Here is a 13,363-nt window from a genome sequence, read left to right as displayed (position 1 = left end):
AGCCCACCTATTACAGAATTCCACTTATGCAAACGGTCTAGAATAGGCAAATTCACGGCACAGAAAGCAGATTAGTGGTCGCCAAGGACTGGAGGAAAGGAAATAAGGACAGACAGCTAACAGGTATGGGGTTTCTTTCGTGGGTGACTAAAATATTCTCGAATTAGACAGTGGAGATGGTTGCACAACATTGTAAATATGCTAAACACCAAACTGTATACTTTAAGAGAGTGAATCTTAAGATAGGTGAATTATATCTCAATTTAAAAAGCTGCACAAAGAACACTGAGCACAGTGTCTGGCCTGTGAGGTCTCAACAAATGTGAGGCATTGCTCTGTTTTACCATCCAGAGTCCCCACTCCCCAGACCACGGGGAGGAAGGAAAATCTAGATAGACATTGGCTCAATCTCCTTCCTCAGCCACACCCAGCTGGCGAGAACGCATTGGAAAAGGTACAACCAGGCCCATTTATCCAGTTCCTTTCAGACGGTGGTAACACAAATTAAAACCCAAGTTCTCTGACTGCTGCTTACACACACAGGACCCCTCACGGGTCCTCCTGATGTGTTTTTTATTCAGTGCTCTCCAAACTGGGAGGCCCCACCACACTACCTCATTTGGTAGCTGCAGACTGTGACTCAGAGAGGGCAGGCCACGTGCCAGAGGCCACACAGCCTCCAGGCTGAACCAAGCACCCCTCTTTACTTGGCTTCCGCCTGCAGGGTCCTCAAGGTCCCCAGGAGCACTGGCTTTCCCCATGAATGGTGCAAGTGGAGCTGTGTGCCTGGGGTCGGGGGAAAGCTGCAAGGACAGGAAAGGCTTGCTTTGAAGCAACAGGGGAGTGGGTGTTAGCTGCAGACATAGTCCAGGAGGGCCAAGGGGTGTGTGGTGGAGATCCCACCTGGGAAGGCAGAAACAAAGGCGAGGAGAGGTCTGTGCTCTCTACGAACTCCAGCTGTGCCCAGCAAACCTCCAGGTGGGCACACACGCTTGGCCTCTCCACACCCCACCCAGGAGTGCAATCCTAATCAGACCCCACCCAGAGGCCTTGCATGGGAAAGCCGGAGCTGGACAACTCCCTGTGTGTATCTGGACTCTGTGACTCCCAGCTCGGCCTCTCACCAGCCACAAGTGTCCACCTGTGAGGCCAGAGGCTAGCCCACCAAGCCATTCCTCTATCTCCATCTTGACTGTGCGCCACCACCCTGGCCTCTGGAGGCAGGGCTTGGGGTGTCATCACATAATCAGCTACATTTACCTGACCTTTCTCCAGGAGGAACTGTGGGGAGCCGAGGGATCAGCATCTGTTCCCTCAGAACCCGAGCCCTGGTCTCAACCCAGGCATCCTCAGCAAACTTCTGCTCAGGAACCCCGTGTGCATGGCCCTGGGTGCTGTACACCAGGTAGCCTGCAGCAGCCACCTTGTGGGCTGTGACTTCCTGATACGGATCACCACAGAGGGGACTGATCCAGGTGGGCAGGCAGCGCAGACACAGAGCAGAGAGCGAGATGTAGGGCCTCTGGGTGGAGGAGCAGGCTGGGATGCAGGTGACACCCCATCCAGCATTCATCAAAGCAATTCCAGAGTGATGGAGAGCAGAGGAGTGGCTGCCTGGGGCTGGGGGGGTGGAGGGGTGGGTGACAGCCAAGGGGTGCAGGGTTTCTTTTGGGGATGATGTAATGTTCTAAAAGTGACTGTGATGATGGCTGCACATCTGTGGGAATATCCTAAAAATCATAGAATTTTATTATTTAAATGGGTTAAACGTATGACATGTGAATTTTATCTTAATAAAGCTGTTAAAAAAAAGCCCTGAAGGTAAGGACCCCATAGATACAGGGGGAGGCCTGGGGTGGAGAGGGCTCTCCGGGCAGGGGCGCAGCTGACGCACAGGTGCAGAGGCAGGAATGATGGCACCATAGGGCCATGAGGAGCCATGTGTAATCATTGAGAACTCACTCCTCAAGTCCAGGGAGCCAGGGACAGGACCTGGCCAGCTATATCACCGCCACTCTTCCCTCTCACAGCCAGCCACGTGGGCTGCGCAGCCTCCCCCAGCCTCCTCAGCTCCCCAAAACCTGGCCCTCTCTACCATCCCTCAGGGCTTCCCCGAAATGTCCCTTCCTCAAGGGGACAGTCCTGACCTTCCCCCTCAGTCTCTAACAACTCACTTCTGCCATTACCATCATTGCATATCACAGAACTAATTTCTACCTACCATTTCATTACGTACGTAATTACATTGCTATGACATGTCTTGCCCCCCACCCCCACCCCAGAACCTTCACTCCAGGAAGGCAGGGATGGGGTCTGCCTAGCCCTGGCTGTGTCCTTGATCCTGAGGCAGGTGTGCAGAGGGAGTGGAGGTGAGTGCCCGCCGGCCTAGGCCAGCAGTGGGTGCGTGGTGCCCTCTCTGAGCTTCCTTCTCCTTACATAATCTAGGTCCTGACTCAGACAACCTGTCCTCATCCCCCAGGCGTGGGAAAGGCCTCCCAGGAAGAGCTGCTGCTTCTCTATGTCTCAGACTATCTAAAAATGCTGCATCCTCCCCTGCACAGCAGACCACAGTGTCTTTAAGTGCAGAAGTGCCCACGGGCAGAGGCTCCCACGCACGCCCACCTGGTCCTGGGGCAGCACCTTTAAAAGGCCCTAAAGTATTCTCTTCCAGACGGTCCTATAATAATCTGAAACTGGGACACTAAAACAACAGCCCAAAAGGCAGCGGGCAGGAGGGAGTGTGCTCTGGAAACGCTGCATGGGTAGGCTTAGCTTTGCTGTTTTCTGGTTGAGCTGGTGGGCATTTTGGAGGGAGGCAGGAGAAACAGGTATCTGTTGTTGACATGGGGGATCTGAGCTGGGCTGTAAGGACCCAAAGGATGGGGCCCGAGTCCTGTTTCAAGCAGCCCTGCACACAGGGCCCCTTTCTATGCAGGTCCTTCCAGAGGATGCATGTGGCTCCGGATCCCATATAAAAGTGACCACATGAGAGACTCCCCCGAGCTACCACCTCTCCAATTAAACTCGGCCTTCACTCATGACCCACACAAGTCGGAGGCTCCACTTCTGGCTGGCCTCTAGGAAAAGGCTGCTGGTGGTCTGGGTGTGCCTTCAACCTGAAGCTCTTTCAAAAACAGTGCCTTGAAACTTCTGCTTCCTGGACAATGGGGCAGATGTAGATTTCTCCTGCTAAGTACAACCAAAAACCTGGGGCCACCATGTATAAGACAAACATGAGAAGACTCTGAAAGGTGGAGAAAAAAAGGTAGGTGGGCCAGGGACCCAGGACCCAAAGAAGGACACCATGGTGACTCTCCCAGGCTTTCTTTTTGTCTCACTATCCCAGAGGGTACTGGAGAAACTGGCAACCTGAAAATGCCAATGGGCACACAACCAAAAAAAAACAACAAAAAGCTAGTTTCCATAGCTGAAGAACCAGAAAGGAGCAGCCCAACAAGACAGAAAACTCTTAGACAAGAACCGCGCTACTCTGGCCAAAGTCACAGGAAAGGCAGCACCCCACCCCCAAGTGAGCAAAGGTTAGACTTCCACCCTTGTGAGGTGTCCCACACCCCGGCCAGGGTGGTGTCAGAAGACACAAGGGCCTTACATCCCACCAAGAGCAATGAGGACCCTTCTTGCTCCATGCTAAGGTGTGTCAGAGGGCACCCAGTGGAGGGTCAGGGTTTTTACCACTGCCCAGTGGGAAGGGAACCCATGACGAGCAGCCTCCCAGTTCAGGCATCAGTGGAGGCCGAGGGGTAGACTTCTGTCTCCATCTGAGTAACTAAGTGGTCATGGTGACTCCCTTTCCCCATGGAAGCACTGTCAGAAAAATCCACTGAAAGAGAAGGTTCAAATGAGACCCAGAGTCACCCAACAGAATACAAAGACACTTGGTTTCCACCAAAAATCATCATCATGCCAAGAACCAGGAAGGTCACAAACTGAATGAACAAAGACAACCAAGAAATGCCAACACCACGGCCGGGCGCGGTGGCTCATGCCTGTAATCCCAGCACTTTGGGAGGCCGAGGTGGGTGGATCACGAGGTCAGGAGACCGAGACCACGGTGAAACCCCGTCTCTACTAAAAAAAAAAAAAAAAAAAAAAAAAAAATACAAAAAATTAGCCGGGCTTGTTGGCGGGTGCCTGTAGTCCCAGCTACTCGGGAGGCTGAGGCAGGAGAATGGCGTGAAACCGGGAGGCGGAGCTTGCAGTAAGCCAAGATCGCGCCACTGCACTCCAGCCTGGGCGACAGAGCAAGACTCCATCTCAAAAAAACAAACAAACAAACAAACAAAAGAACTGCCAACACCAAGATGATAGCCATGCTAGAATCATCCCACATTTAAAGATTTTAAAGCACCCATGATAAAATGCTTCAACAAGAAATTATAAGCACACTTGAATTAAAGGGAAAGATAGCAAAGAAATAGAAGCTGTAAGAACCAAACAAAAATCCTGAAATTGAAAAATACAGTTAACTGAAATAAAAGCTCCTGGGTGGGCTCAAGAGCAGAAGGATTGGGGGCAACGAAAGAATCAGTGAACTGGAACACAGAACAACAGAAATCATCCCATCTGACAACAGAGGAAAAACGGACAGGAAAAAATGAATAAATAAAAGGGAACTGTGGAACTGTAACAAGAAGTCTAACATTCATGTCATCAGTCTCTGCAGGATAGGAGGAAGGGTGAAGCAGAAAAAGAGCTCGAAGAATGGCTAGAAACCTCCCAAATTTGGCAAAAGTGGCAACCTACACATTCAAGAAGTTTAGTGAACATCAAAGGATAAACCCAAATAAATCCAGACCAAGACATATAATAACTAAACTAAAGAAAAACCTAAAAGACAAAGAAAGCCAAAGACAAAGAAAAAAATCTCAAAAGGAGCCAGAGAAAAATAAGACCTCATAGTTTTGAGAAAACTAAGCAGAATGACAACAGATTTCTTATCAGGAACCATGGAGACCAGAAGGAAGTGGCACACTACTTTTCTGGTGCTGAAAGAAAACAACTGTCAACCTAGAATCCTATAACCAGTAAAAATATCCTTCAGGAATGAAAGGGAAATCCAGACCTTCTCAGATGAAGGAAAACTAAGAGAAGTTCTTTGCTGACTTACCCCTAGCAAAATGGCCAAAGGAAGTTTTCTAAACAAAAAGGAAATCATAGAAGAAGGAATCCTGGAACATCTGAAAGGAAGCAAGAACATAGTAAAATAAAGGCGGAGAGGGGGTAAATAATTAGGCTTTCCTTCTCTTGAGTTTTCTGTTTCATGACTAAAGCAAAAACTGTCTAATGTGGTTCTAAATGTATGTAAAGGAAACACTTAAGACAATTATACAAGGAAAAGGTAAAGGAGTGAACAGATAGGTACTCTCTTGAACTAGTAAAATGACACCACCAAGAGACTGTGACAAGTTATGTCTATATTAAGTCATGTCTTATTATAACCACTAAAAAATTTATAGAGATATACTTAAAAAACTGTATTTTGATATATAAATCAAAATACAATTCTAAAGAAAATGTTCAAGTAACTCAAAGGAAGCAGAAAAAAAAAGCAAAACAAAACAGAAATAATAACCAGAGACACATTAACTATGCCCTAAGTTATCTGTAAATATTTTAAATGTAAATGATCTAAACACACCAATTAAAAGATTGATAGAGTACCCTCCCTCCCTTCCTTCCTTCTTTCTTTCGTGGTCTTGCCTCGCTGCAGCCTCCGCCTCCCAGCCGCCTGCCTTGGCCTCCCAGGGTGCTGGAATTGCATCCTCTGCCCGGCCGCCGCCCCGTCTGGGAGGTGGGGAGCATCTCTGCCTGGCCGCCCATCGTCTGGGTTATGAGGAGCTCCTCTGCCCGGCCGCCCCGTCTGGGAGGTGAGGAGCGCCTCTACCTGGCCGCCACCCCGTCTAGGAAGTGAGGAACGTCTCTGCCTGGCCGCCCATCGTCTGGGATGTGAGGAGCGTCTGGATGGTAGACTCTGCCGGCCCCCGAATGAGGACCCTGCCCGGCCCCCCTTCTGGAGGTGAGGACCCTTGCCCCCCTTCTGGGAGGTGAGGAGCGCCTCTGCCCGGCCGCCCCTTCTGGGAGGTGAGGAGCGCCTCTGCCCGGCCGCCCCGTCTGGGAGGTGAGGAGCGCCTCTGCCCGGCCGCCCCGTCTGGGAGGTGGGGAGCGCCTCTGCCCGGCCGCCCCGTCTGGGAGGTCTACCACAGAGGCCAGAAGCAATGTGGGGGCTGGATGCGGTGGCTCACGCCTGTCGTCCCAGTACTCTGGGAGGCTGAGGCGGGTTGATCACTTGAGGCTAGGAGCTCGAGGCCAGGAGCTCGAGGCCAGCCTGGCCAACATGGCGAAACATATGAAAAATACAACTGTCAAACCAACCAACGAACCAAGCGACAACAAAACAGGTCTACCCTGGAGTCATACTCTAATTTTTTCTATTTTCCTCCCTTTCTGATCCTTTATCCCACTTTCTTTTTCTTCCTCTTCCTTCTCCTTCTTCTTTGTCAAATAGAGGATTGAGTTATTATCATTGATCCATACAAAGTCCCTCTCTCATTTATTTTCTTTAATTCCCACCCCCCATTTCTATTCCCCGTCTTCCCATGTGCATGCAACCTTCCTAATATGTTTGATATGCATCTTTTTGTTAGTATGTACTTTTAGAAAATGTTTATTGTTTTATGTGCAAATAAAATAAAATAAAATAAAATAAAAAGAAAACTGCAATTGTTGCAACTGTTCCGCCTCTGACTTTGATGACAACCTTTAAGCATTCTGTATTGTGAGGCCCCTTTGTGAGAGGGGATATAAAAACTGCCTAAGACCTCTTCGTGCTGCAGTCATTCAGTGCTTATTCTGATAAATGTCACAAGGGACAAAAAAATATCATTTAGACAAGAAGTGGTAGACCCTCCCTTACTGTGGCTTGAGGTCTACGTCTATCAGCTGTCAGAAATTATTTAATGAGCTTTCAAGGACACAAAAGTTGAACTCTGGCCTTCCCAATGCAGTTCAAATGTGAGGACCCTACACTGACGGTCACAGCTGTCAATGGCTTCTTTTAATATCTAGAAAAAACCTGGCCAACTCCGTTAAGAGTTTCAGATTTAAATAGCAGGGCAAGTAAAAAACTCTTAATCTTGTGGATTTTTGGAAAAATTTAAACGAAGATTTGCAACACCTGTCTCACACTTTGTACTGCTAGTCTGAAGCCACTGCATGCATGTGTGCATGGACAATTCCTTTCTGTCCACTCAACAATGACAACAAGCGTGAATTTGGATTCACAGCCAGTATTCTTTCAGAGAGCAGGAAATCGGGGCTAAATGACTTGTCTGAGGTCACCCAAGCAGTGACAGCGCCCGGGTGAGAATTCTCAGACCCAAACTTTTTAGCTGATAGGAGACTGTGACAACATACGGTTTAGAGACAGACTTTCTGAAAAGAACCACGCAGGTCACACTTTTGCAAATTTTAACTCCTCAATCATTATTAAAGTTATATTGTTTTTAGATAGGCTTCATCCTTCAAAAAATAAATAAATAAAAGTAGTCTGTTTTGGAGCTTGCAAAAAAAAAAAGATGGATAGAGTAGATTTTTAAAATAATTCAACTGTACACTGTCTACAAAAAATTCACTGCAAATATAATGATGACAGGCAGGTTGAAAAGAAAAAACTAAAAATGATACATCCTGAAAATATTAACCCAAGGACAGCAGAGTTGTTATATTATCAGATAAATTATATTTCAGCACAAAGAAAATGACCAGAGACAAAGAGGAATATTATATAATGATAAAAGGGTCAATTCACTGAGACATAGTGAGCCTAAATGTTCATGCACCTTTAAACATCAGAGCTGCAAAATAATGTGAAGTTAAAACTAATAGAACTGAAAGGAAAAATAAATAAATCCACAAATATTGTTGGAGACTTCAATATCCCTCTCAATAACACAATTAAAGCAGTCCTAGGAGGGAACTAATGTAACTATGATGCTCACATTAGAAAAGAGGAAAGGTCTCAAATCAATAATCTAAGCTTCTATCTCAAGAACCTAGAAAAATAAGTACAAAATATATCAAAAGCAAGAAAAAGGAGGAAATAATAAAGATAAAAGTAGAAATCGGGCTGGGCGCGGTGGCTCACACCACTATGGGAGGCCAAGGCAGGCGGATCACAACGTCAGGAGTTCGAGACCAGCCTGGCCAACGCAGTGAAACCCCATCTCTACTAAAAATACAAAAATTAGCCGGGTGTGGTGGCACACGCCTGTAGTCCCAGCTACTCAGGAGGCTGAGGCAGGAGAATTGCCTGAAACGAGGAGGCGGAGGTTGCAGTAATCCAAGATTGCAACACTGCGCTCCAGCTTGGCCAACGGAGCGAGACTACGTCTCAAAAAAAAAAAAAAAACAACAAAAAAACAAAACAAAACAAAACAAACAAAAACAAAACATAAAGGTAGAAATCAATGAAATTGAAACAAAAAAAATCAGTGAAACAAAGAGCTGGTTCTTTGAACAGACTGATAAAATTGATCAACTTCAGCCAGGCACGGTGGCTCACGCCTGTAATTCCAGCACTTTGGGAGGCCGAGGTGGGCAGATCACCTGAGGTTGGGAGTTCGAGACCAGCCTGACCAACATGAAGAAACCCCATCTCTACTAAAAATATAAAATTAGCCGGGCGTGGTGGAGCATGCCTGTAATCCCAGCTACTCTGGAGGCTGAGGCAGCAGAATCGCCTGAACCCAGGAGGCAGAGGTTGCAGTGAGCCGAGATCGCTCCATTGCATTCCAGCCTGGGCGACAAGAGCGAAACTTCGTCTCAAAAAAAAAAACTGCTGACAAGACCAAAAAAGAAAAAAAAAAAAACATAATGGCACAAATTATTATCAGAAATAAAACAGGGATAGCATCACAGATTCCGCAGACATCAAAAGGATAATGAGGAATACTAATACAATTCTACCAACATTAATTTGACAACATACAGGAAATGAACCCACTTCTCTAAAAACACATAATTTAAATGATCATATAACTATTAAGGAAATTGAATATGTAATTCCATAACTCACAAAAAAGAAATCTCCAAGCCCAGATGGTTTTACTGGAGATTTCTACCAAGTGTTTAAGGAACTCACACTAATTCTATATAATCTTAAAAAAACTGGCCGGGCGCGGTGGCTCACGCTTGTAATCCCAGCACTTTGGGAGGCCGAGGCGGGCGGATCACGAGGTCAGGAGATCGAGACCACGGTGAAACCCTGTCTCTACTAAAAATACAAAAAATTAGCCGGGCGTGGTGGCGGGCGCCTGTAGTCCCAGCTATTGGAGAGGCTGAGGCAGGAGAATGGCGTGAACCCGGGAGGCAGAGCTTGCAGTGAGCCGAGATCACGCCACTGCACTCCAGCCTGGGCGACAGAGCGAGACTCGGTCTCAAAAAAAAAAAAACAAAAAAACAAACAAACAAACAAAAAAGAAGAAACACTTTTCAATTCATTTTATGAAGCTAGTGTTACCCTGACATCAAAACCAAACAAACTACATGACAAAACCCCAAAATTTTTTAAAAATGAAAGAAAGAACTATGGACTAATATTCCTCATTAATATACAGTAGTTCCCCCCTCCTCCATCCACAGTTCCACGGTTTCCCCTACCCACGGTCAAACACAGCCTTAAAATATTAAATGGAAAATTCCTGAAATAATTTACAGGTTTTAAACTGCATGCCATTCTGAGTAGTGTGATGAAATCTTGCATCGTCCTGCTCCATCCTCCCAGGATGTGGATCCTCCCCTTTGTCCAGCATATCCACGCTGTACACTCTACCTGCCCCTTAGTCACTTAGTAGCCGTCAGTTATCAGATGGACTGTGGTGGTGTTGCAGTGCTTGTGCATCCAGCTAGCATTATACATAACGGCCCCAAAGCACAAGAGTAGTGATGACAGCAATTTGGATATGCCAAAGAGAAGCCATAAAGTGCTTCCTTTAAGTGAAATGGTAAAAGTTTTCAATTTAAGAAAAAAAAAATCATATGCTGAGGTTGCTAACATGTACTGTAAGAATAAATCTTCTATCGCTGAAATTGAGAAAGAAAAAGAAATTCATGCTAATTTTTCTATCACACCTCCTATTGCAAATGTTACAGCCCTTGTGCGTGACAAAGTGCCCAGGTTGAGACAGAAAAAGTATTTATGGCTGGGTGTGGTGGCTCACACCTGTAATTCCAGCATTTGGGAGGCTAAAGCAGGAGGATGGCATGAAGCCAGGAGTTTGAGGCCAGCCTGGGAATTACAAGACCCTGTTTCTACCAAAAAAAAATTATTAATAGCTAGGTGTGGTGGCAAGTGCTGGCAGAGGCCCAGCTACTTCGGAGGCTGACGCATGAGGATCACTTGAGCCCAGGAATTCGAGGTTGCAGTGAGCTGTGCTTGCACCACTACACTCCGGCCTGGGCAACAGGGCAAGACCTTGTCTCAAAAAAAAAAAAAAAAAAAAAAGATGAAAAAAGTATTTGTGGGTTTGATATGAGGGGATATCTAGGTTGTTTCCAATCAGAAATGAGTTTCAACTGAGAGCAATCAGGTTCAGTACTATCCGTGGTTTGAGGAATCCACTGGGGCTGTTGGAATGTATCTCTTGCAGATAAAGGGGGACTGCTATAGATGCAAAAATCAACAAAATATTAGCAAATAGAATTCAGCAATATATTTATAGAATTATACACCATGACCAAGGGGGTTTCTTCTAGGGATGCTGGTTTAATATTAAAAAATCAACCAATGTAATCCACCAAATTAATGCTCTACAGAAGAAAAGCCACAAGGTCCTATCAACTGATGCAGAAAAAGCATTTGACAAAATCCAACATCCATTCATAATTATTTTAAAAAACCTCTCAGAAAGAAGGAATAGAGGGGAACTTGCTCAACTTCATAAGAGCATCTCTAAAAAACCTCCACCTAGCATTATACATAATGGGGAAATGCTGATTGCTTTCCCTCTAATATCAGGAACTAGGCAATGATGGCCATCTCAGAATTCTTATTCAACATAGTGCGCGAATTTCTAGCTAGTGCAGTAAGGCAGGAAAAGGAAATAAAAGGCACACAGATTAAAATTGATGAAATAAAATCTTCACAGATGACATAGCTGTCTGTATAGAAAATCCCAGATTCTACAAGAAACTAGAACTAGTGAGTTCAACAAAGTTTCAGGATACAAGATCAGCATACAAAAACCAATTGTATCTCTATATGCTAGCAACGGACACGTGGACATCAAAATTAAAATACAGTACCACCTAAAATTGCTTTAAAAAAAGAAATACTTAGGTGTATATACAACTCAACATGTATAGGAAATGCTGAACGCTACACAACACTGATGAGAGAAATCAAAGATCTAAATAAGAGAGACATAATGTGTTCGCGGACTGGAAGATTCTAAGATGTCAATTCTCACCCAATTGATATTCAGTTTAACATAATTCCCATCAAAATCCCAGCAAGATTTTTTGTAGATATGGACAAGATTATTCTAAAATTTACATGGAAAGGCAAATGAACTAGAATATTTTTAATTAAAAAAATAAAGAGGGTATAATCTATTTACCCAATTACAAGACTTATTATATATCCACAGTAATGAAGACTGTGTGGTATTGGTGGAAAGTCAGACACATGGATCAATGGAACAGAAGTTAGCAATAAACCAACACAAATATGCCCAATTTTGACAAAAGTGCAGAAAGAATTCAGTGGAGGAAAGACAGTCTTTCGACAAATGGTGCTAGAGTGACCCTTCGTCCACAGGCAAAAAAAAAAAAAAAAAAAAAAAAGAAACCTCAAGCTAATACAGAAAGTAATGTTATACAAAAAACAAGACAAAATGAAACATATTTAAATGGATAAACTGGACTTCGTTAAAATTAAAAACTTTTGCTCTGCACAAAGTCCTGCTAAGGAAGATGAAAAGATAAGCCATGAAGTAGGATAAAATATTTTGCAAACGTCCTTTTGCAAAAGACTAATATCTAGACTATATACTAGTATTTAGACTATATAAAGACCCTCAAACTCAATAGTGAAAACACGAAACAATCTAATTAGAATATGAGCAAAAGACACGAGAAGACTTTCCACAGAAGATAAATAGCATGAAGAGGTGTTCATGCTATTTATGAACATCTGATTTTAGAATGGCTAAAAAAACAAATGGTGACAACACCAAATGCTGGCAAGTTCACAAAGTAAGTATATCACTCATACACGGCTGGTGTGAATCAGTTTGGCAGTTTTTTAAAAAACTAAACATGCAACTACCATACAACCTAGGAACTGCACTCCTGGATATTTATTCCAGAGAATGAAAACATACACTCACACAAAAACTACATGTGAATGGTTATAGTAGCTTTGTTCATAACAGCCCAAAATTGGAAACAGCCTAGGTGTCCCCTCTTACCATGGAATGGGAGTCAGCAATAAAAAGGAGCAAACTACTGATCCAAGCAACAACCTGGATGAACAGCCAGAGAATTCTAGGTGAAAAAAGCCAATCTCAAAGGCTCCAGGTTGCATGATTCTCTTCACATAACATTCTTGAAATGTCAGATTTATGGAAATGGAGCAGGATTCCTGGGTGGCTGGGGTTGGGTTGATGTGGGAGGGAGAAGGCGATGGAGACACTGGGTACTTTCTGCATTGTAGTCAGTATCCCAGCTGTGGTGCCGTACCACAGTGTTGCAGGAGGTCACCATCGGAGGACCCGGGCAAAGGGGTACATGGGATCTCTGTTATTTCTTACAACCACAAGGGAAACACGATTATCTCAACAAATAATAAAAAAAGGAAAAACAGTGGCACGCACCTGTAGTCCCAGCTACTTGGGACGCTGAGGTAGGAGAATCGTTTCAACCCAGGAGGTGGAGGTTGCAGTGAGCCGAGATTGCGCCACTGCACCCCAGCCTGGGCAACAGAACTAGACTCCATCTCAAAAAAAAAAAAAAAGAAAAACAAAACTCAGCCACTGTGGCCTCTGCAGTCAGTCCTCAGGGGTCTACAGTGGATGGCCACGGGCCTCCTTCAGTGACACCTGCCTGCCATGGCCCTGAGCTGCACCGCGTATGCTCTGCTGGCCTCTCCAGCTACTTCCCTGGAGGCGACGCACATCTCCTCTCTCAAGGGTTCTTCTGTCCCTCCCCCTCACCACCCTCCCCAGGCAAATCTGGGATGCATGCCAGGATGAACCCAACTGTCTCAACTCTGGGTTGCCCAACCGCCCCAAGCGGGCGGCCAGGGGCAAGGGATGGAGAAACATCTCAGCCTGCTAAACCCAGT

At 45.2% G+C, this 13,363-nt stretch overlaps 1 protein-coding gene across 8 annotated transcripts in view; it reads right to left on the bottom strand.

The window, feature by feature from the left end:
- The window catches only part of MPRIP (myosin phosphatase Rho interacting protein), a 153,438-nt gene that overhangs the window by 118,778 nt on the left and 21,297 nt on the right, over positions 1-13,363 (bottom strand). The window lies entirely within an intron of this gene.

Source organism: Hylobates moloch, unplaced genomic scaffold (assembly GCF_009828535.3).
Source record: "Hylobates moloch isolate HMO894 unplaced genomic scaffold, HMol_V3 SCAFFOLD_15, whole genome shotgun sequence".
NCBI classification, from domain to species: Eukaryota; Metazoa; Chordata; class Mammalia; order Primates; family Hylobatidae; genus Hylobates; species Hylobates moloch.
This window is presented reverse-complemented; position numbering and strand designations above follow the sequence as displayed.